This window comes from Sus scrofa, chromosome 6 (assembly GCF_000003025.6).
Source record: "Sus scrofa isolate TJ Tabasco breed Duroc chromosome 6, Sscrofa11.1, whole genome shotgun sequence".
Lineage (NCBI taxonomy): Eukaryota > Metazoa > Chordata > Mammalia > Artiodactyla > Suidae > Sus > Sus scrofa.
In genome coordinates this window covers 100,892,643-100,917,022 of record NC_010448.4, presented here as the reverse complement: position 1 = coordinate 100,917,022, position 24,380 = coordinate 100,892,643, and the positions used below count along the sequence as shown (strand labels likewise).

Below are 24,380 nucleotides of genomic sequence, written 5' to 3'. Positions count from 1 at the left end.
GTCTTCTCTTAGGAGTGTCTAAGATAGCTGGTAAATTTTTTGAATAAAATAGGAATAATATAGCTGAGAGTTTCCAAAAGAACCAAAAAATTAACCTCACAGCACAACTATGTCAAGAAAAGTCTAGTTCAGCCAGTTGCCAAGGACACACAGAGCCATATGAGACACCCTGAATCCCATTACTGGCAGCTACTTCTCCCACCCTATTTCTAAGCAAGATTCCAGTTTTCTCTACCCTTGTCTTAGTAGCTACAGAGAAGGGGGAATGATGAGTAGAAAGACCACAGGTAAAGTAGAAAGCACACAGGCTTTAGAACTTGCTAGACGTGGGTTCAAATCCTGGGTCCACCACTAACTAGTTAAGTTTACCCTAAGAAAGTCAAATGATCTCTCAAAGCTTCATCATCTGTAATACAGAGGTCAGTGTCAGTGACAGAGGTCAGGCATTCAACAAATTATTTTGTAGTGATTTTCAAAGAAATACCATGCTTGTCATAAAATCATTACCTAAGAATTAAATGTTTATTTTTCAATATAATTTTCACCATTTGTAGCATCTGTACACATAAATCAAATCTTATCTATCTCATAAATATTTAGCTATGCGCTACAGCCAAGGAAAACAGCAACGACACCAAAATCAGATCTGGAGAAGAATAAGTCATAGGGTGACACTTTTGGGGAATGGCCATTAGCTATAAATTCAGTCTGATGACAGAAGAACAGCACAAATCTGCTTTCTAAGAAAACTGAAAAACTATTTAAGATAAACATATAATTGGCTACAATGAAAAATATAAATACTAAATTTATTTAAAAAAAAACTTAGTTTGGGGAACTGAACATTTTTAATTTATTGGCCTAAGTCTGCTTTTCTTTTTCTAGAATAAATGCTTCAACCGTGGAGTAAGAGAATCTAAAACAATTTACATTAGTGTGAAAATATAGCTGCAGGGGAGAAACAACACACAATAAATCACAACTGCTCTCTGAGAAGAAAAAAATTGTTTAAAGAAATCCTGCTGTTAGGGCCAGGTACAGTCCAAATTTATTTCCAGAATTCCAGTGTTGCATAACTGAAGTGTATTTCAATGAAGCTGAACATCAAGCCACATAATTGTCAAATTACTATATTCCATTTTGCTTTTTCAGCAAAGAACATGATGGGACTTGGGGTGAGAGCAAAAGAAGAAAGGAAATTTAAAGCAGTATATTTTGCTTTTAAGAGAAAACAACTTTTGTTTTAAACATCATTTGGGTACAAGATCACAGACTTTCAATATTTTATCCCAAGTCTAATCATTATAAAACAGTCTTTAAAAACCTCATTACTTGTTAGGCACTTTTAAAAGGCACTTTCAGTTGTTTCCATTATTGGAGGGGAAAAAAAAACTTATTCAACAAATACTTACGGTACTTTAACTGTTCATTAAAGGAAAATCATAAAATTTACATGCTTCCTTTCCCCATTCAGAATAGCACAAATGTTGGTAGACATTCAACCACATTTTACAGAAATTTTAACAACAGCTGCCTGCCTGTACAGAAATATCATTATAAATTTATTTATATATATAAATTATATATATATATCCATATATATATGGAATACATTTTCCAGGGAAATAGCACTGTATTTGTTTATTTAAATTTAAAGCATCAGAGAATTAGTTAATATTAAAAAGCTGTTATCTAAAACCTAGAGATGTATTAATAACCACTATGAGGGATATGCATCTTGGAGCAAATGTACGACCTCCTCTAAAATACGACGTCAATAGAAAAGTGTGAATGTGATCATTAGGAGATTAAACCAATCTGGGAAAAGTCTTAGTGATGAATTATAAATAAACTAAGTAGCATTGCTTATTTTCTGGTTCACACACAGGGCAAGTTTATAAATCGGAAGTTGCTTTACTTAAAGCTTTTTAAAAAGACAAATATATGAGATGAGAACTTCAGACTTTTTCTTGAGGTACCAATTAGAACATCTTTGGTGACACTGCTAAAGTCTGCAGTAGACTATGTGACACACTGTCAACAAGTGATACTACTATTATAGATTTAAATTAATAAATCTAAACCAGCTAAAGCTATCTAATGAAATGCCAATGAAACATAATTCATTATAAACTAAAACTGTAAAGGGTGGTGAAAATTATTGTGACTCAAAGGGCTCACCCCATCTCTGGGCTTCTTTTCTTCTTCAGCTTGCTCCTTGAACACAGAAAATGTAGTTTAGACCATATTTCTGGATAATTGCTTGGACCGTGAAAACTAACTTTTCTGTCTGCAGGAAGTCAAGCACTGAGCATGCAGGGGACAATCTATCAGCAGCCAGTGCCCTCTAGGTGGCACGGCACCATCCAATCAGATGTGGGAGGAACCCTTTATTACTGTCTTAATTCTTTGTTGGCTAAAATATGCAGAAAGTAAGGTTCGAGAAGTAACAAGGACGACTCCTCAGTGGGAGCCCTGGTCTGCCAGTCACAGGAGAGGCAGGCTAAGGGAGGCAGGACCCAGGCCCCAGCCAAAGCCCTCCACCCTCCCTCACTTCCAGCCCATGGGCATCCACCGCAGCTTAGAGGCTTGGTTAAGATAACATCCAAGGGAGTGCCCATCGTGGCTGAGTGGTTAACAAATCCGACTAGGAACCATGAGATTGCGGGTTCATTCCCTAGCCTTGCTCAGTGGGTTAAGGATCCAGCATTGCTGTGAGCTGTGGTGTAGGTTGCAGATGCTGCTTGGATCCCAAGTTGCTGTGGCTCTGGTGTAGGCTGGCATCTACAGCTCCGATTAGACCCCTAGCCTGGGAATGTCCATATGCCACGGGAGCGGCCCTAGAAAAGGCAAAAAGACAAAAAGACAAAAAAAAAAAAAGACTAAAGATAACATCCAAGTTTAGCCACACCAGCCATCATGGAATGGACAAATGCCTTCAAAGGTTCCTGCAAAGAAACCACAAACACCCCTGAGAAGGCAGACCTTTTCTCCCCAGAGCAAGCAGCTCCTCGGCCCGGGCTCAGAGCAAGCCCTGGAGGAAAAGACCACTCAACAATGACTCAGAGAATGGTTTCTCTCTTGAAAGATACTGAAAAAGCATTGGTTCAGATATGCATCTTTTCTACACAACTTTGTGGCCATAAACAATGGATGCCTCCTATAAAAACTCAATAATTTTACACTTAAAAAATGGGGGACAGAGTTAGTTTCCCAATTTTCTTATCTTTCAAATTAAGAGTTTCAGAGGGATTTCAAGTCACTTTTGGAAATATACATATGTAAAACTTTTGATTAGTTTCCAAGAAAAACTGATTGCCATCAAAGAAGATGAAAATTGAGCAGCTGAATTACACAAAACCTTTGTGTAAATGCAGGATGATGGTGATAAAGGAGTATCAGGATTTAGTGGGCTTATCTAGCAATCACTCCTTCAGTTTATTTCCATATCTCTTGGGACGTATCTTCTTAAGCCAGGACAGGGTGACTGACAGTCCCAGTTTGCCTGGGACTGAGCTGGTGGCAGCACTGAAATCCCATACCTGGAGGACAATTCCAGACAAACCAGGAGAGCTGGTCATCCCAGCTATGACCACCACTAAAACTAAACCTAAAAAGCAGACTTCAAACACAAAGATTTGAATCAAACACAAACCTTGAACAAAGCTTTCAAAAAAGAATCAGGCATATTAATACTTTAATGAGAGCAAACTCATTTTTAATTATAAAAATAGACAATATTAATTTCATTTTTATATTGTACAATTGGGTCCCTTTTAGTCAATAGCTTTAAGGTGTAAAATGCAATTTGTATAGTAATAAATCATAAAATTTTGAATAAACAAATAATCCACTATATTGAGATATGTGATTAAAGTTTCTTTATTGAGGAGGTGATCAAACCAACAAGCTTGCAGATGACTACATGGGGCTGCCTTTTGCTTATACAGTCATATAGAATTGACTGTGATAGATTCCTTGAAATGCCTTAGCTTACACATTATTTATTTGATTTTTTTGAGTTCATTGGTTCAAGGTAAAGACAAATAGAGAAACATTTAATACAGTGAAAACTTCTCCACCAGTTCCCCCTCATCTGGCCACCTCATAAGACATCCTACCCAGTAATCATCATTACTAGATTCCGAAATATTCTTGCAAAGTTTTCTTTACAAAAATGTCAAAAAATGAACACATATTCTCTTGCTCTTGGGCACAAAAGACTGCACATCATAATCCTGTTTTGTACCTTTTTTCCCCCTTAAAATACCTTGGAGATCTTTATCAGGTTGTGAGAACATGCCCCTTCTGTTTGCAGTCTCACAGTATTATACTGAATGGTTATCTCTTGATTTATTTTACTGATTCCATACTTATGGATTTCTAGGTTGTCTTCAATCTTTTTTCCAATCACATAATCTGCAGTGAAAAACAAGTCCATGGGGAACTGTACACACACATGGGGACATATATGGAGTAACTTCTCAGAAGTGGACCAGCTGGCTCAAAGGAGACTCACTCGTGTCTTCCTGCCAAGTCCAGCCCCACATGAGCCCCACACTGCAGCCCCACAAGCCTCGGGTCAGGCTTGGTCTCCCAAAACCTTGCCAACAGGGTGTTTTATCAAATTTTTAGATTTTTGCCAAGATGATGATGAAAAAAACAATAGCTCACTATAGTGCTATTTGCACTTGTTCCATTATGAAGAAGTTGAAGATCACTTTGTGTATTTAAAAGCCATTTGCATTTCCTTTTCTGTGACATAGCTCTTTACATCCTTGACCCATTTTTCTGCTGGAATGATTACTCATCTTTTGGGCTGAATCAGCTAGGAAGATTAGTCCTTTGTCTACAATATGAAAGGCATAATTTATTGTTTCCCAGTTAGTCATTTCTCTTTTTCACTTTTCTTACAGTATTTTTAATGTGCAAAGATTTTTGTTGTTTATTTTGAAAAATGAAATCACCACCCTTTTCTCTTATGGTTGCTAGAGTTGAGTAACAGTTACAAAATCCTTCTCCACTCCCACACTATAAAAACTTTCTTCTTTGTTTATGTCTATTACACTTACAGTTTATTTCTTACACTTAAATCTTTCACAAATTTGAATTTGTGCCAGGACAAGGCATGAAGTTAAGACACAATATTTTTGCCCAGGTGGCTATCACCTGTCCCGAGAGCACTTATGGGCTGGCCTCCTTCCCCCATCATCCTAAGACGTGTGTTCTATACATTAACCCCCAGGTGTCTTTGCCTCCTCTGTTTCTTTAGATTTACCTGTCCATCCAAGTACCAAAGCCACATGCTTCACTTATTACAGCCTGCTATTTTAATATGCTTCCGAGGCTAGTGTTTCACACCCAGTAAGAGGGTTCTGTTCTTTATAGGTTTGGGAGTCAGGCAGCTGAGGGTTCCCCCCCCTGCTCCTCCCCTCACTGGCTGTGTGACCCTGGGCAAGTGATATAACCTCTCTGAGTTTCAGTTTCCCAATTTGTGACTTAGAGATAATCATAACTTCTTTACTGAATCATTTTGAGGATTAGAGACACACAGGTTAAATAAAGCCTTACTAAGCAAATGGTAGACTTTCAATTAATGGAGGCTATCAGCAGTATTTTGCCAGATTTAAAATTGCCAAAAATGTATCAAGACTTTAAGTTAACCTGCTATTTGTTTTCTCACTGAAGAAGCATAGCTCGGTTGAACAGCTCTCTGAAGAAAGAAGAATTCTGAGGGGAGAGTTAAGAGGAATCTTAAAAGTCTGAGACACTACTTATTTAAAGAACATTCATCAAACAATTATTGTGCTGGAAACAGCTGAATTTTAGTGTTTGAGCACCGACTGCCCTTTGTCAGGAGTCCACCAGCTGTTAACAGCTGACTGAGGACAAAGTGAAAGCTGGGTCCCCCACTGTTCCCTCTCCCCTACCCCATTCTGCATGTGCCCCTCCCCAACGGGGCTCAGTGGCCTTGGCCTTCCCTGCCTTGTGTCACATTTCTGCTCTCCAGACGCCCCACCCTGCCCACCATCCGCCTTGCTCGGCCCCGGGTGTCCAGGCCACTCAGTCTCACACACAGCAACCACGGGCTCCACATCTGCATCTCCCTCCATCCAGTCCCAGGTGTGCAGACCCCAAGTCCACGTCTTCTGGACGCCCTTCAGGCTCCTGAAACCCCATCATCACAAGGTCAGTTCCTCACTCTCACTCTAACCCTCTTCTCATCCCCTGCTTGGGTCCTGAGCTCACTCTGCAGCCTCTGGCGCCCACACCTGGGTCGTGCTGTCTGGCCCACTCTCCCTCCTCTCCCAGCCAATCACCTCGTGGTGGGGAGATTCATAGATGACCCCAGTGAGCCAGCCCCGTGTGTCTCTCCCGTCACTTGCCTCTAGACCACAGACCATGGCAAAGGTGATGGTCACTCCCCCAACTGTATTACAATGGATGACTCCACCTCAGCCACATGAACAAGGCAGCCTCCTGCTGGCCTGAGAGAGTGGGCGGCTGTGTTGTGCAAGGGCCTCATGGCACTTTGGGGCTCCCTGGAGCTGAGGCTGGCCTCTGCTGGACAGTCAGCAAGAAAGCAGGAACCTCAGTCCTACAGCCACAAGGAGATGAGTTTTGCCAACAACCATGTGAGCTCGGAAGAGGTGGAACTCGGCCAGGCCAACCACTTCATTTTACCCTTTGAAACCCTGAGCAAAGAAACTATTTAAGCCATGCCTGGACATGTGACCTCCAGGCAATGCAAGGTAACAGTACACGGCTATAAGCCACTAAGTCTGGGGTGATTAGTTATCATCAATAGAAAACTAATACATGCCTATTTATCCCTTAGGAGTTAGCTTGGGAAGCTTTCTTTGATCCCTCTTCTCCTCCCTGCTCCCATTCTGCCCATGTTAAGATGGGTAACCGTCTGAAGCCCGGGAACACCTTACCTAAATCTCTACGACTGGGCCAACCTCACTGCATGACCACCATCTGTTTTATGGGGTTCATCTGCTTTGTTCAGCTTTCAGAAGGCAGACAGGGTCTTAACCAACTTTCCTCCCAAAACTTAGCTTGGCACCTAGTACAGCTTAACGAATATTTTCCAACTGAAGGCATGAATGCCAGGTTCAAGAACAGTACCTTTGTGCCTGGCAGATTTCACATCCAGTTATCATAGATATTGCTGTGCAATTAATAAAGCTGCATCCTTACAAAACATCCAATAACCCAGAGCTCCTCAAACTTTAACATACATATGAATCATCTGGAAGTCTTGTTAAAATGCAGATCTGGACTCCAGGGATCTGGGGAGGGCCTGAGAGTATGAGTTTTCAACAGGCCCCCAGTCGATGCCTCTGCTGAAGGCCTGTGGGCCTCACAGGGTGCTGCAAGGCCACAGCCACCAGATTGGAGTCGGGGTGTGGAGGAGGAGATCCACTCCTATCCACGTTTGTCCCACTGCATGTGAAACCTTGAACTGAATCAGGTCTAATTTTCTATGGTGGCTCTCTACCCCAATTTCATCCCTCTTTATCCACTCAATACACAGGAAATTTACACAGTTCAAGACAATGCAAGTCTCTTCTGATAAAGGTTCTGCTGCAAAACTGAAATGGTAACAAGAAACAGTATATTCAAGGGTTGATTATGCAAGCACAACAGCTACTGAAGCCTTTTTATAATCACTGTATCATTCAAATATAAAAAGAAATATATAAATCGCTGTCTGTCACTCAGTTAGTGGATTAGGATGTTTGGTTCACACTTCTTCATTTGCTATTGAAATTCTGCCTAGATAGAAGAAACATATTCCCTATTAAAACAACACTACCTTTTGCTTCCAAGTTAAATTCCCCAAGCTCCTTATGTCCTGTGTTTGCAGATAGGGAAAGGTTACAGAAATGTAGACAAACATGAAAGATCATAATGTGGTATTATAGAAAAAGTTTACATTTCTCGTATGACCTCATTTCTAGGGCAACTTTTTGAAAATAAAAATGATTTAATATCATATGATAGAGCCCGAAAAATGCTGAATTGGGGTCAGGTAACCTAAGACCAAATCCCCACTCCACCTGCAAACTGCTCAGTAACTGTGAGAAAGTGAAATGTGTTCTCGGGACCCTATTTCTTTTGTCTGTAAAATAAAGCAAATGAACTCAGTGTTCTCCAAAGCTCCGGATGGCCTGGACATTCTTTGCTTCTGTCTGGGCTAATTAATTATTTCATAAAGGTAATAAATCTACACTGCTATTAATGAATAGAGTTCATTTATTTTAAAAAAGGGGGAAAATGAACACTTTTTCTTATCCTCCCAACCAGAACACGTCAGGAAACCAGTATGAACTGAGAAAACTAAAACCATTACTGTACCTTCTCAGGTTTCAAACTTTAGTTCTGAAAACTGAAAATAAAGCTTTAGGAAAAGGAAAACATTTCTCTGAAAAACAGGAAGTAATAATTTAAGGAACATAAAATAAGCCTTCGCTATGGTGCATTTCCATTAGCTGACATAAAATCCATCGTTTTGGAAGACAGGATTACGAGGTGGGAAAACAACCAGAAAGGCTTGACATTCTGTTCCCTCCTGATGGTCCTGGATGCATCATATACCTTTATGACACGTTACTGTAATGTGTTCTGATTAATCAGTGCCTAAGTTCTGTGTCTCAGAATTCCAATCGAGGAAGCAAAATGAAAGGATTTTCACCCACTCATCAGTGTCTGGCAATTTCCAGTCATCGGCTTGGTCCCTTCCTTTCTCTCACTGTCACACAGGCCCCATAGCACAGGGACTTTCAAAAATGCTGTCTTCTCTTCCCTAACACTGAAGGGTGATACCTACTAGTTTCCTGAACTATGGAAAATATTAAAATCCTGTGTAATGTAGCTCCATAATAAACTACTACTTGAATTTCACCCATTGAATCAAGTCTACTTTTCAAAGTTCTTTTGCTCTGAGCCCATGTGGAGCACAAACTGAAGATAACTGAAATTACCTTTCAGACAAAGGTTTAGAACAGGATGGTTACCCACTGCTCTCCTGTAACTCAGATACAGACACAGAGAGGCAAATGCCCTCACTTTGTTCAAATACGTCAGAATGAAATATCCTGGCAAATTTGTATGAATCATGATTTTTATTTTCTGTATTTTGTGATTGACCTCTGGGGACCTTGTGGACAGGGGAGCCAGTTTCCTCTCAATGTGAGCCAGTTCCTGGAGATAGCAGACCACCTGACTTGGGTTGTGCCTTGGATACACAGACAACTCACTCCTGAGTGCTCAGCCCACTCCCCACTCCTTACCAGACACCAGCGCCTTGCCCCAAACCATCTCCAGGTCTGGGACTGGACAAACTGGCCAATCCTAAACCTGTTATGCTTGGTTCCCCTGCCTCTCCCACTCATTTCCTAGAAAACCACAATAAGGCTTCTGTCCATGTTTCCCCTCCCCCCATCACCCTGACCGGCTCTGGCACTTCCCCATGTGGCCCTGCATGGCATGATGGGCCCTCCACAGGGGAAATGTGAATCAGAGACCACTTTCAATGGCAGTCATCTCTTGATCTGTTTGCCTAGCCATACTTGATCTGTTCGCCTGGCAACAACAACAACAAAATCGCAGGTATATGTTAAACCAGAATATGCTAAGACTTATTCAAAACCGGGGAAAGATCTAAAACACTTCTATTAACATCTCCTTTCTATGGCTCCTCCATACATAAATGGATTCTACTGGCTGATGCAAACTGATCTGTCATGTGTGGGGCAACACAGTGGTGAAAAATTAGATACTACTCAAACATAAGAACCTGAAATAAACCTCCCCTAAACATTTTATATCTATTTAAGAATATTACAAAAAAGAGGTCATTGCACTCAGCCAAGCTGGAGCCAAGCACGCCGCCCTCCTGCTGGCGCATCAGGTACAGTGGCCACAATATCAAGTCCCACACACCCTGCTCTTCCAGCAGAACTTTCTCAGCTTGCCGACCCAGATGCCCCCCACTCATCTTACTATCTCCTATGGCCCCAAACTTAGACATATTGATGTTAAAAGGCCCTTAACAATCTTCCAATCTAAGATTTGTGTTCTACAGACAAAGAAACTGAGCCCCAGTCTGGTGAAAGATTTGTCCTTGGTCACAGAGCTCCTTATCACCAGAGCCAGAGATGAAGATCCAAATATCCTGACCCCCATACCAGAACTCAAGCTACAAAACTGCTCAGTCAGACAAGTCATTAAAGCCATGATAATCCTGCCGTGTGTCACATGGGCTAGACAATCCCTGCTGTGACCTTTCAACTTCCTTCTCTTCCAGGTGAGTTGCCTAGGGAACTTCCAGATTTTGAGCAAATAATTTGTATCCTTCATTGTGCATTTTACCAGGTTGGATTTAAGAGCCATTTGTTACAACAGCATTAAATATACATCAGATATTTTTATTTTTAAATAAATTAAGTAAAACATAAATATGTTAGATGAACATCTTAGATGGCCTGGATCCTTCAAGGATAGCTCTAGCCCCAGGACTGCACTGGTCTCTGAAACATGCCTTAGATTTCAGTCACACTATTTTACTTTACACAAGTTAGTTCTCTTTTATTCAGCAACACTCTAAGATGCTTAAGAGTAAATAATACCCCATATTTTCATTTCTCAAAGTTCGTAACTCACTAATTAGATACAGATTCACAGATTTTTAAGAGCTGCAGAAAGAATGAAAACTAACATTTATTCAGCATATTTTATATACACAGACAACATATTTCATTCTTGTATAGCCAAATAAAAAATTCCTTTTTTTATTTGACTGACTTGCATTTTTATGAGGGAATTTGAAATTTTACAGCCTACGTATGGTTTGGGGTTTTATGCCCAGAACACCCACATCCATACCAAACAGCTATGAAATCACCTTGAAAAAAATGCTTTGTTTTTCCAGTTTCCCTGTGGTCACACATTGCCAGTCAGTCCTAGGGGTGGTGGGTGGAACAGGCTACCGGAGGCACCCACAATGATACTCACTTTGTGTGGGATGTTGTGAAAAGCATAACGTGAGAAAGACCCTAACGGGGCAGGGAAACCCTTCCTAAAATCTGTGGCAGCAGCACAGAGACCAGCCTGGCCCTCAGCTCATCCACAGGCAGAACTGAGGACAGAGAGATGAAGACCAAGAAGAAGAGGCAACTCCTGGAAGGTGCTGGAAGGGGTATACTCTGGGGGACCTCTTTGGAGGGTGATAGGAAAGGGTTATCAAAATTTTATAAGCACAAACTCTTTTTACCTTTTTTTTTCTTTCTTTTCTTTCTTTTTTTTTTTTTTTTTTAGAGCTGCTCCCACAGCATATGGAAGTTCCCAGGCTAGGGGTCAAATCGGCCTACACCACAGCCATAGCAATGCCAGATCTGAGCCACATCTGCAACCTACACCACAAATCATAGCAATGCTGCATCCTTGACCACTGAGTGAGGCCAGGGATCAAACCCACATCCTCATGGATACTGGTTGTGTTCGTAATTGGCTGAGCCACAACAGGAACTCCAGCACAAACTCTTTAGCACAAGGATTCTACTGTGATTTTATCTGTGAATCAAATGTAAAAGCATAACAAGATACACAAATATTGGTTGGAACTTGGTCTGTAATGACAAAAAATAAAAACCCCTGAATGTTTACAGTAGAGCATGGTTGAAATAAGTTAAATTCACAGAGTGGAACGCTATGCAGTACTGAAAACAAGGAGAAGATGTGCATCTCCAACATATGCATGCTTAAGTGTAAAAATGCAACGTATAGAACGAGAGCTAGGGTCTGAGCCCATGTGGGCTATGTGTATGTATTATGTATATCTGTACACATGCATACAGGATTTGAGTTTTTTAGCTTTCTTTCTTTTGTTTTGTTTTGTTTGTTGATTCCTATACAGATATAAAAGAAAATATAAACAGTGGTCATACCTTTCTGAAAAGATTAGGGGTTTAGCATATGTATATGTGGGTACAGTAGAGAATTTACTTCTTATGTTAATACTGATCTTTCTTAACCAGGTTTCTGTATATTGAAAAATATAAATGAATATTTCAAAAATTCTACAAGGCAATACATAGAAAATAATAGTCTAGAATGATGTTCATTGACACATATTAATATCAGCTTCTAATAATTATGACATAGCCAAGAAATTACAATCTCAGAAGCAGATGTTTAGAAAGCACTCAATTGTTCACTAGTTTGATGTTTTATGTGCTTAATCTGCCAATGCTATTTTGCTTGGCTGGCTGGAAATGTGACATTAAAAGCAGAAGGGTAATATAGAAAGGAAAGGATGTCACTTATATTTCCAGCAAAATTCAAACATGATTTTAGAGACTGAACCTCTTTCCACAGTGAAGGCAGCACAGGTGTGATCCTGCTAAGTGTGTTAAACCATCAAACTTAACTAATGAAAAGGGACACTGTAACCAACAATGAGCTTCAAACGGACGTGCAATGTGGAACTCATCCTGCGTGCACACATTTCCAACCACCTTCTGTGAACAGCCTTTAAAACAATTAAATGTTCTAAACACTTCAGACCTTAGGTGAGTAAGAGAGCCTTTTGAAATATCACTTTCTTACTATTGATCAAACAAGCTCATTTGCATGGACATGTTATTAAATACCAGGAACATCATTCAAGAGATGTTTTCAAAAACCCAACCATGCAGGGCACCAAGCTCAAACAGCACCTGTGCAGTAAGTGCTGAGCACCCCTGGGGTTCACAAAAGAGACAAGCCCAGTGTGGGATGGAAATAATGGTAAAAGCACCGGCATTAAGTTGGAAACCCAGTTGGGCTAGAGGAGAAAACTGGGATTTGTGCCAATACAGACAAGACAAAAGGTAAAATATTCATGTTGTAGGGCAAGATAACAAGTACTAAGATGGGGGAACAGAAATTTTAGCAGCTTAAAGGGAAATGATACTGAGAAAAGGTAGAAAATATATTTGGATAGGAGAAGTGGCCTCAAATGACACTAAACTATTTTTAAATGTGCAGCAGATAACATTGATTAACTACAATATATTAGTAGATAAGATGTGTCTAGCTTTTTCCCTGGGACAATGGTCCTCAAACATGAATGTGTGTCAGAATACCCTGGAGGGTTCGGTAAAATGCAGAGTCCCCACTCCACAACCCCAACCCCCAGAGCATCTGACTCAGCAGGTCTGGAGTGGGACCAAAGAATCTGCATTTCTAACAAACTCCCAGGGGATCCTGACACTGCTGGTCCAGAGATCACAATGAAAGAGCCCCTCTGCAAGAATAACTCTGAACCTGTCAAATACCCTATCCTCATCAAAGGAACATCCTATCCCCTCAGAGGACACGACACAGCAAACCCGAAAATGCTGGGAAGAATGACATCCTCACATACTCCAGACAGGTCCAGGCCTTCCCAAGTCTGGTCCATGCAGCTGCTTAGACAGCAATCCTCTGGGATACAGTTAGCATCCTCAACACTGGTCTAGGAGATGAACCAGTCTGGACCTAAGGGGGAACAGGCCCTCAGCCCCACTTTAACCACCCAATTCCCAGCAGGGCTGATGCTGAGGAAGCAGTTGGGCAACCTGACATAGATCTATACTGAACACCTCAAAACCTACCTCAGACTATATCATCACTGGTCATTGTCCACTTAATGCCTAGAGGCCATCAAACCACAGCATCCTGGCAACAAACTAATGTGACACTGCGGCACTTCACCAACTGTGTAATGTGTGAATGCATAACCAAATTCACATGAAGATCCCAAAATCCACACCCAAATAAATGACGGGAGCCCATGAGAACACTCTAATGGCCTCCCATCCCCATAACCATCACCATGGAGGTCTCCAAGTCATTCTGCCCACCTTGACATGTGTAGGAATACAAGGAAAAGTCATAAGGAAAAAGGCCAGGTATCTAGAGGCATGATGCATTGTATACCCTCCAGCTGTCAAGATGTTACTGTGCAGTATTTCTTAGATGTAAGTAACGTTTAATGAGTAAAATCTGAGAAAAGCAGGTTATTCTCCATCATGAGGTCCATCCAATGAACTTCCCCCAAAGGACAGGGAGTCTGCCTCCAGATGACCTTTGGTCTCAAGACTCAAGTCCTTTCTGGCTCTCCAGCCTGCCAACCCATCCTGTAGATTTCAGGCTGGTCAGCCCCCATGACTGCATGAGTCAATTCCTTAAAGTAATTCTCTCTCTACCTAAATACATATACACATGTAATTCATCATCATCAAGTAGGGACAGAGATTGGGACAGAGCTGTCAACTACTCCTATTGGTTCTGTTCCTCTTGAGAACCCTGACAGTTCACAACCTCTGTCCCTAACTTGAAAATTATCCATTATCTCCACCTTTGTAAAAGAAAAGGCCTCCTTTCACCTTTAAAATGAAGATTACTTTTTTAAATGTACTGGATTGGGCGAGAGGGAGTGGACCAGGAGGGAGTTTGGGGGTCAGTAGATACAAATGATTACATTTAGGATGGATAAGCAATGAGGTACTATTGAACAGCACAGGGAATTATAGCCAATCTCTTGGGATAGAACATGATGGAAGATAATTTGAGAAAAATAATGTGTGTGTGTGTCTATTGCATAGACTGAGTCACTTTGCTGTACAGCAGAAATTGACACAACACTGTAAATCAATTTTAATAAAAAATTTTTAAAGTACTGGACATCATATATTTTATTCCAGTCTACCTAAAATTCAATCAGAAGCCACTAGTTTCAAGTGACTAAAAAAGAACCTCTGCTGCCCTTGCAGGAGCGATGCCCCCACACTGTGAACCCCCGCGAGCACAAACTACAAGGGCTGAGGATCTGCATCTTACCAGGCAGCCTTCCAGATTCAGTGCTCTTTGGAATCCATACTCAGCTTCCTCTTCCTTTTGGGCTGTTTCACTGCCACATCAGCATTCTTCAGCAGTGTTTTTCTGCAACACAGTGCCACATAAGAAGTTGAGGAAATTATAAAACCAAACAAAAATAACCATGATTTCAGTTATACTTCCTATAATTGTTTGCCATAAATACTTTGCTAAATGAGCTGACAAAAAATTTTCACTGTTGATTTGAGAGCTCCTAGTATAATAATAAATTAACAGGGAAGAAAGGGAGATGAGCTTTCCACCTCATCTAGAATTTCTATCACAAAAACAAAAAAAAAAAAAAAAAACAAAAAAAAAAACAGGTATTACGAAATGTTTGAGTTTTATCTTAGCCGACCTAAGGGATTAGGATTCCCTGCAACTTCTGCATCCAGCTCTGTACTAGCATGGTCTGACTCCACAGGTGTCATGACACATGCACAGCACAGCAACCGGTCACACAGCACTAGGTAAGAGGTCCCAGTCACACACAGCACAGGACAGCAACCTGCTACAGAGCAAAGAAGAAAACTTTTCACAACTCAACTTACTATGACCATTCTTTGGTACATTAAAAAGTAGTAGTAGACATTTGTAATAAATTATTTGGAATTAGTTTTTTATTTATTTTTTTTTTATTTTCCCACTGTACAGCAAGGGGGTCAGGTTATCCTTACATGTATACATTACAATTACATTTTTTCCCCCACCCTTTCTTCTGTTGCAATATGAGTATCTAGACAACAGTCACACCTGTAGCATATGGAAGTCCCCAGGCCAAAGACAGAATCCGAGCCACAGCTATGACCTACACCTCAGAAATGCCAGATTCTTTAACCCACTGCACCCAGCTGGGGATTGAACCTGCACCTCTGCAGAGACTCCAGCTGAAGCAGTTGGATTCCTGTCTCACTGTACCACAGTGGGAACTCCTGGAATTAGTTTTTTGATAGAGCAGGTTAACCATTCTGGAGAACTAACCAGTAGTATTATATGAATCCCACTAGAGATATAATTCAAAAGGTAATTCACTTTGAATAATTTTAACTACAGTTTACAAGTAATTTTTTAAAAGTTTAATGGATCCAAATCACCTACACTCCCCAGAGTTTTAGAATCATATATCCAGCTTATGCAACATTTCCACCCCAAATACTCCAAATGTAACATATTCATCACTGAGCTCATCATTGCCCCTCTCATCACCTCCCAGTTGCACACTCTTCCCAATTGCACTAATGATATGAGTTGCCAACCACCTGTCCACATCTGCCCCTTGCAGTTGCTCAGATTGTGCACTGCACAAGAACATCAAGCCAAACTGAAGCCATTTGGCTACAGGGGATTTTCTCCCCACCGTCAAAGTGATCTGTCTTGCTAATACCCAGTAACGATCTCAATAACTCCAGTTTGTTTAAAAAAAAATCAAGCCTAAGGGCTCTGCGCACACCATTCCTCCTGCCACAGGGGTTTCCATCTGCAGAGAAGAAAATATATCTTTTCCTAATTCAAAGAAAAGACACCTCTGGGCTGACAGCAGCCTGCTGTGACTTGGCCTAGGCCAGAGACTGAGGAGTTAGCACCCTTCGTCCTTTCCTTCCCACCCCACACTCTCACCAGGTTTTGCTGGTTTTTAGTCTATTCAGCATGTCTTAGATTCATTCTTCTATTCCTACTAACCCTGACCTGTGCCTCCAACCTCATGCGCCATCCACACCCAGGTCTTGGCTCTCTGGAGAAAGACGTGCCCCACACTTTTGCTGGTCCTCAGCCTCAGAACTGCCCTTCCTTCGTCACCCTCTCTAATTCATACTCATACTGCATGACTTAACTGGAAGACTTAGCATCACTGAGGAAAGCCTTCCTTGCTCACCTCTTGCTCCCTAAGGAGCACCTGTGTCTTGCCTAAAGTGTGCTTGCCTCCACTATGGCACTCAACAGTTTAGACACTTTATGCTTTCCCTTTGCAGACATTCCCCCTTACGAGGCTGAAAGCATCCTGATAACCAGCCCTGGGGAGGACTGATCCCTGTTCTCCACTGTCTCCTCGGTGCCCCGATCCCCAAAGACTCTGCACATGTGTCCGCTGCCCTAAACCGTAAGCACATCTCTGAATTACAGAGAAGACTCAAGTTCAGGGGTATGGTTCTCGATCCACACAATCCTTTCAGAATGCTGTTTGTCTGGGGCAAGCATGTCCTCAAATTCAGTACCTCCTTGCCCTTCCTCCTTCCCATACAAAGAAAAAACCCAAACGAACAATCCAAAAACACTTCCTCATACATGCTTGCTTCTGGTCAGATAATATTTAGGTCCTCAAGGCAGGCACTTTCCTGCTAAATTCAATAACATTGCATCCATTTTGTAGGATGGAACTACAATTTATCATGCCTCGCTCCCGGTAATACTTTCAACATCTATGCAAATGAACAGTTTAGACTTGTTGCCTTTAGCAAAGTATTGCTGCACAAGCCATAAGCGCACACAAGGCTGGCTTGCACATGACTAATAACACCCCATGGCTTGTCAAACTGAAGCCATCTGGCTACAGGGGATTTTCTCCCCACTGTCAATGTGATCTGTCTTGCTAATACCTGGTAATTATCTCAATAACTCCAGTTTGTTTAAAAAAATATCAAGAAAGCCTAAATTTCTATCAGTACATAACTAGGGAAAAAATGAAAAATTTTTGATGCTGAGAAGATGTTTCAAAATACCATTCGGTAACAATTAAATTCCTTTTAGATTTAGAATTAATAAAGCAAAAATAAAGTGTACCTAACAGCCCATGTGAGGTTTTGCTGCCAGACACAAAAAAGAAATCGAATGGAAATTCCATCAAATGAAATAGAAAGTAGATGGGGATATGCAGCTAGATGGTATCCAACAGATGGATCCACAGACAGAGAGAGAGGTGGGACAGGCTGACACATGGGAAGACAGACAGACAGATGGGGGAGAGGTTTGATGCAATCCCTCCAACTGTCAGTTCACAGAAGTATTCTATGCAACTGAACAGAACACTTATGACATAAACTGAACCTGTTATCTCTGGCAGAGTATCAAACCAGAAGCCTTATTGTGACTGTCCACAATCCAGTCTACTCTCAGGGCCCCCAGTGTCATTGCAGCCACATACCTTCTTGCCAAGTTTTGAAGAAATAAACAAATTTTAAAGCCAAGGAAGAATAATGTCAGATTCTAAAACACATTAAAGAAAACATTGTCTAGAAGAAGTCAAGGTGAACAACAACTGGGCAGGGCTGTGCCCCAGTGTCCTCTGCTATAACAGATGGGTTATTTTATGTGACTTTAATTAAAGAAAATTCTAAAGAGTATTTCATATTTGAACAAAAAGACAGGTGAGTATAAAGAATGGTTTGTACTTCTATAAAGAATTTGGAAATAGTGCACTGATTTTTCAAATTAATCCTCCTAATGATTTTGATTTCCCTTCATGGTTCATAGAATTTTTTGTCTGCATGTTGCCAAATGTTTGTCTTACTGACCTCCTAATTAAGGAGACAAATTAGATTGTTATTTAGAAAGCATAGGAACAATTTTAATACTTCAAGTTAAAAGAGTCTCTAAACAACAAAAATGATGCACAGTCTGCCTATGTCCAGCTGCTATTTGAAAATTCTTTCAAAAATGTTTATTGAGCATCTACTATCATCAGAACAGTCACAGGTTCTTATAGAACATAAGGAAGAGTCATAGACATTCTAGAGGGAGAGGGAGCCAAAGCAGCCACATGCCCTGTGAACCCAGCACAGTCCTGCCTCCGCGGCCCGCCGCCCACCCCCCACCCCCACCCCCCCCCCGCCAATCTGGGCACTGCCTTTCATGTGCCCAAACATTCCCATTTAAATAGTAAATCATATGGTCACATATGGTCACTGCATGCATAAGAAACATACACAAATTCACAAGAAAGACAATGCATGCCATTAAAGAATGACAAACAGATGTTCCCAGGAGTTCAAGTACCTCCAATACAGATTAGAAAATGCATAGTGGAAGAACATTCCCACTGCTTCTAGGACACTGCATGAAATTTAGAGTGAATTTATGGGAGTTCCCTGGTGGCCTTTCAGTTAAAGGATCTTGCATTGTCACTACTGTAGAAGGGTCACTGCTGTGGTGTGGGTTCTATCCCTGGCCCAGGAATTTCTGCATGCTGCAGGCACAGCCAAAAAAAACTAAAAATTTTTTTAAAAATGAATTTAGCACCAAAATATCCAATATGAATGCCAATCACTGACTGCACTGATTTCCCACTATTCCAAAGACGTAACCAGGATGAAATGTATTCATCCAGTTGATACCCAATGCCAATTACACATAGTAGTGGGTGTTTGAATGACTACATTTTGACAACTTCAGCATGAACTGCTGTGCCCCCTGACTGTACTGACAGTAATAGCTACCCTGACCTGAGCACTCACAGAACCTGGCACAGCACTAACTCTTCTACACAGAGATTTTCAATTAATTCTTATTAATTCCCACTTACAACAATGCAACTTTTTTTTTTTTTAACCATTATTACCTCCATTTCACAGGTGAAGAGGCACTGCCCATGGTTACATAATAAACAAGTATGCAGTACAATTCTAAAGCCCCTCCTTTAAACACCAGGCTATGCTGCAGCTTTTTTTTTTTTTTTTTTTTTTTTTGTCTTTTTGCCTTTTCTAGGACCGCTCCTGCGGCATATGGAGGTTCCCAGGCTAGGGGTCGAATCAGAGCTGTAGCCATCGGCCTACGCCAGAGCCACAGCAACATGGGATCCAAGCCACGTCTGCAACCTACACCACAGCTCACGGCAACGCCGGATCTTTAACCCACTAAGCAAGGGCAGGGATCGAACCCGCAACCTCATGGTTCCTAGTCAGATTCGTTAATCATTGCACCACGACGGGAACTCCTATGCTGCAGCTTGTAGAGTGTCTTATAAACGTAGTTATCTGGGACTTAACCATTTGAGTACAACAGCCAAATGCTTGCCACTAAGAGGATCTAAGAAATGGGTAGGGAAGCCCCTCACACAAAGCTCATCCTGCATCAGGGCAGCCATCTACTTTCAACATTTTTAAAAATGTTTCCTTTATCATCTATGTTGGAATTTTAATGAATTAACACTATCATTTATTAAACTGTGCACTCATATGTCTTACACAGTGCTTTATGAAAACAGCACAGGAAATAATCTACAATTTACACGTAATTTTGAAAATGTTTAATGGGCCCAAATCACCTACAGTCACCAGTGTTTTAGAATCATACATCCAACGTTTGATCCTTTTAGCATTATGTAATGTTCTTCTTTGTCTCTTGGGACAGTTTTGACTTAGAGTCTATCTTGTCTGATATAAGTAGAGCTACCCCTGCTGTTTGGTCACTATTTATATGAGATGTCTTTGTCCATCCCTCCCCTTTCCTCACTCTGCACCCCTGACTCCCCATAACAGAGGAGACATCCTCACCCTGACCATGGCTCCACCTGGAAAAAAGCGCTTGGCCAATGGCTTGCTTTGGCAATGGGAACATGCAGTGTGAGCTGAGGCTTACAGTGTGCTTGTGCATTTAGTCCTGAGCTCACTGCACTGCCTTGCTTACCCTCAGCTCCCTCAGAGTGGGCCCCAGGAAGAACACAGGCAGGACCTCCAAGCCTGACTTAGCCTGCAGCCAAGCCCAGCGCACCACACCTGAAGCCTTGGATGAACCCCCAACCCCGACAAGCAGTCCAGCCCCAGTCAGCCCACTCACAACTCACCTAAGACCTGTAACTGTGCAAACAGATATGTGCCATTGTAAGACACTGAGTTTGGAGGAGGCTTGAGAGGCACTATTTTGGGTAGCAATAGTAGCCAGATATAAAAATCCATGCAGAGAAAAAGAGGGCCAAATTATTAGTAAGAATTTCACACAGAAATTTATAAAAAGCTGATCAACTTTGTTAGTGATCAGGGAAATACAGACTAAAACCACAATGAGATACCAAGTCACAGCCTTTGGAATGATAAAAGTTAAGAACCCTGACAATGCTAAACTCTGGCAAGGTTAAGGAGTCCCGGGAACTCTCACTTTCCGCAGCATGAGATTAACTGTGGTGACGGAGAACAATTTGGCGTAAACTTGAAAGCTGTAGATGCTCCAGCAAACCCCATGAGCCCAGGCCTCCAGCAATTACACTCCATTAGGAGACAAGTGCATGCTAATGGGGGGGAGGTGCAGGGCCTGGAAACAATCTAAATGTCTATGGGAATCTGAAAAATTAACCTATGTTACAGTTACACAATATAACATTAAACAGTGAAAATGAGCCAACTGCAACTACACTTAGAAGAACATAAATATGAACAATAATCTGAGTGAACAAAGGGAACCAGGAGCCTGTGTGCATTTTTTAAGCAGAAAACCACGCAAAAGCACTCACGATGTGTCTTAGAGATATACTCTCAAGTGGGAAATTATTTTGAAGAAGCAAAGAAATGATAAACATAAAATTCAGCACAGCGGTTGGACAGGAAAATTCAGAGTATTGTTTTCATTCTTAAGTTGGATGTCAGCTTCATGTACCTTTTTTTCAGTTATGCTTCATCACTCATTTAGAAAATTTGTCGATATATATATATATATATATATTCTAGGATTGTTTTGAGTCTTTTGCAATGGTATGCTCTGGCCATCCAGCATAAGAAGAAGAAAGCTGAGTGAAAGAATGGTCCCAGCATTCTCTTTTCACTTAGCGGTCCATTTTTCCTGATTCTAGATCCCTTTTCTTATAAGCAGACTCACTGCTTTTCTCTTATATTTAGGGGGAAAACACCTCCCTAGGCCCTTTCTGAGAGTGAACTACATGCAGCTGGCAAGGAGCCCACACTGCCTTCCCACTCAGCAGACCACACTGTCCTCCAGGAAGGGGGAGTCCGTGACCGACAGGCACTGACCTCCTCCACGCTCCCTGACCCACTGGAAGCTGAACCCCAGAGGCTTGAGGTTCACCAAGTGAAACCTGAGCAGGGCCTAAAGATGGCGCTGCAAATCACAAGCAAGGGAAACTGAGTCTGGATTTCTGAAGCAAAAGGTATTGGCTGGAAGAATATCCAGGGCTCAGAGATTTGACACCTACGGCAGAATCAAAAAGAAACATGAAAAAATGCATATTAAAAATAAATATTCTCTCACACCCATGAATGCAACTGGCAAAGAGAAGTCTTATCAAGTGTTGGAGACAGCGTGAAACAGCAGGAACCATCACAAGTTGCTGAATTGTGGGCTGGTCCAAAGACCGGCTAGGTTCAGCTGCTCCTAGATATACAGAAAAAAATCCAGCACATGTGTAAAAGTAACACACTTATTGTAGCATTGTCTGTAATAACAAAAAATTGGTAACACTGCAAATACTCCTCAATAGGAAATAGATAAGTAAATTGTAATATATTCAAAACTGGAACCCAATACAGCATTTACTACAGATGAGCTAAAATTATATACACTCCATCAGAGATAAATCTCTAAAATACTTTTGAACAAAAAGACCAAATTGCAGGACATCACAGACCCACTGTGTAACATCTGCTGCCAGATCCGTCAACAACTATGCAAAATATAAAAACATAACTGAGAACGATTCAAAACTACAGCACTGTAGTTACTTTTCAGGAGAGGGGAAAATAAACAGGCCTTGGGGACAGGAGGCTTCAACTGTAATTACAATGCTTTCATTTCTTTTAAAAAATGGAAGTTAGAGTTCCCATCATGGTACAATGGAAACGAATCCAACTAGGAACCATGAGGTTGTGGGTTTGATCCCTGGCCTCGCTCAGTGGGTTAAGGATTTGGCATTGCCTTGAGCTGTGGTGTAGGTTGCAGATGCGGCTCAGATCCTGCATTGTTGTGGCTGTAGTGTAGGCCAGTAGCTATAGCTCCAATTCGACCCCTAGCCTGGGAACCTCCATACGCCGAGGGTGCGGCCCTTAAAAAAAAGGCGGAAAAAAAAAAAAAAAAAGAAAGCAAATATGACAAACTATTGTGATTACTGAATCTGGATGGCCAGGAGAGAGCTGTTCATTTTCTTATTCTCTGACCACATTATTTGAAATATCTATAATGAAACATCACCATTCAGGCATAGTTGTATAGGAGGAATTTTACATGTCCTCATACCTACTTCCATACGGCTTTCACTTGCCCATGAAGATGATCACCAGGTACCTAAGTTTTACCTCCCTCAGTATCAACCATTTGCACAGAACCTCACATGACATGTGGGACACAGAACAGATGGCAAATATTACCATCTCTGCAGCTGCTGTTTATCATCGTAGCCCTTCCTACGTGCCTGGCATGGCTGGTGGCCTCCCCACAGCCCTTTAGAGTTAACTAGCCCCAGGTGACACAGCCGGTCAGTGCAAAGCTGGAATCTGTCTCACTCCCAAAGTTAACACCTTAAATAACAGCTCCATTTCCAAAAACATGGAGATGCTTGCTCCGGCTACAACATGGAGGCAGAGCATGCATCGCACGTATAAGAGTAACATTAATATATATTTTTGATTGGGAGATAAAGGGAAATGTGTAAATAAATTACTTGTGTGAGCTCATATGGCTAGCTGGTAGCAGAGCACATCTGGTTCTAACCAGAACCCAAGATTTAGGCACCACTTTGTATCTTATTAAGGAGAAAAGGTTATAATCATTACAGAGAGTTTCCCACAAATGCCACTCCGAAGGCTTGCCCAAATTAAATTCCTAATATCACACCACTAAGCACGTTCAAATAACCCCCTTCCAGCACCAGCTTCAACAGGCTGGCACTTAAATCATGACAATGGTGCTGCTGCCTAGAAGGACATGCCCCATCAAATGACGTGAAAATACATTATTGGCAGAAATAAATCAAACTGTTTGGCTCCTAGAGCATGTCTCTAGCATGAGCATTTCAAGATGGCATTCGGTATTCATGAATTCTGTTTATCAGAACTATCATCCGGCAAACTGGCCCCTGGTCCTACAGGAACTCCCTCTAACCTGGTATGAGGACAAGTCACTCAACCACAAGTTCTGGCTCCATCTCCCCTGCCCACAGGCTAGGACTGCAGCACTCTCTTTTCTCATGGAAAAATGACAGACTGTTTGAGACACATTCTTTTTTTAATTGAAGTATAACATACACATAGGAAAATGCTTAAAAGAGAAGCTCAATAAATTTTCACACCCTTGATGCACCCAATTGGGTAACTAGCACCCAATTCAAAAAACAGGATACTCCAAGCCTATCCTCTTCAGTCACTACCCACCGAGGATAACCTTGACCACTACCCCAACTTCTGTCTCTTTTATCATCTCTGCAAAAGGACTCACAGTCTCTTCTGCTGAGAACATGTGTCTTAAGAGTTACCGTGGTGCCACATGGAGAAGCAGATGGCTTGCTCACTGCAGAGTAAGTGGACTATGTCAGGACATAT

The 24,380-nt window shown here is 41.4% G+C and overlaps 1 long non-coding RNA gene across 5 annotated transcripts in view; it reads right to left on the bottom strand.

Moving 5' to 3' along the window:
• Positions 1 to 24,380, bottom strand: part of LOC102165197 — a 298,565-nt gene that overhangs the window by 235,379 nt on the left and 38,806 nt on the right. For all 5 annotated transcript variants that reach the window (XR_002345021.1, XR_002345024.1, XR_002345020.1 and 2 more), the window contains exon 2: positions 14,872 to 14,973. This is a non-coding gene — a long non-coding RNA (uncharacterized LOC102165197). The remainder of the gene's footprint in view (positions 1 to 14,871; positions 14,974 to 24,380) is intronic.